The sequence below is a fragment of the Penaeus monodon genome, chromosome 29, assembly GCF_015228065.2.
Source record: "Penaeus monodon isolate SGIC_2016 chromosome 29, NSTDA_Pmon_1, whole genome shotgun sequence".
Taxonomy (NCBI): domain Eukaryota; kingdom Metazoa; phylum Arthropoda; class Malacostraca; order Decapoda; family Penaeidae; genus Penaeus; species Penaeus monodon.
Window position 1 is genome coordinate 28,557,710 of NC_051414.1, and position 640 is coordinate 28,558,349.

The following is a 640-nucleotide window of genomic DNA, read 5'->3' on the forward strand; positions in this document are numbered from 1 at the left end:
TTGAGGGGGAGATATGTATTGAAAAGAATGGGAAATTTACAAGATTACTGTCAGCGCCACTGTATATAGAACCGCTGGTTTTATGTACATTCCGCAAAGTTATTGTTAACATAGATATACTAGGAAAATTATATGAATTTAGACTTATTGAATTCTATGATGTAAAAGCATGGGAAACTACAAGCACGTGTTAACTTGGTGAACATGAAGTACATTGGATATGTGGGTGATTCAGAGAGTACATTTTTTATTTCCTTGAATCAGATTGAACGAATGCATTGCCGTTAGTTAAAATTCTGTGTACAGTGGTGAACTCCTCCATATGGTTCAAGGAAAATGACTTATTTTGTTATTATGTTCACAAGTAAGTAGTTCACTTTTGAAAGTGGTGTCTCTACTTTAGGGAGAGTTTTAGAAGTAGTTGTGGACGTGTGTGCGTGTGGGTGTGGGGTTACATGTTGCTCTCCCCCCCACCCCCACGGACTTGGGCTCACCCCCATCGGCTGTCCCCCACCAGCCAGGAAGAGGCGACCCCCCCCCCTCCCCCTCCTCATCAGCGCCCCCACCCAATACCGCACACATCTTCATCACAATGTCCGTTATTTGTCGCAGAAATTGTAAGATAATCCTTTCATGAGGC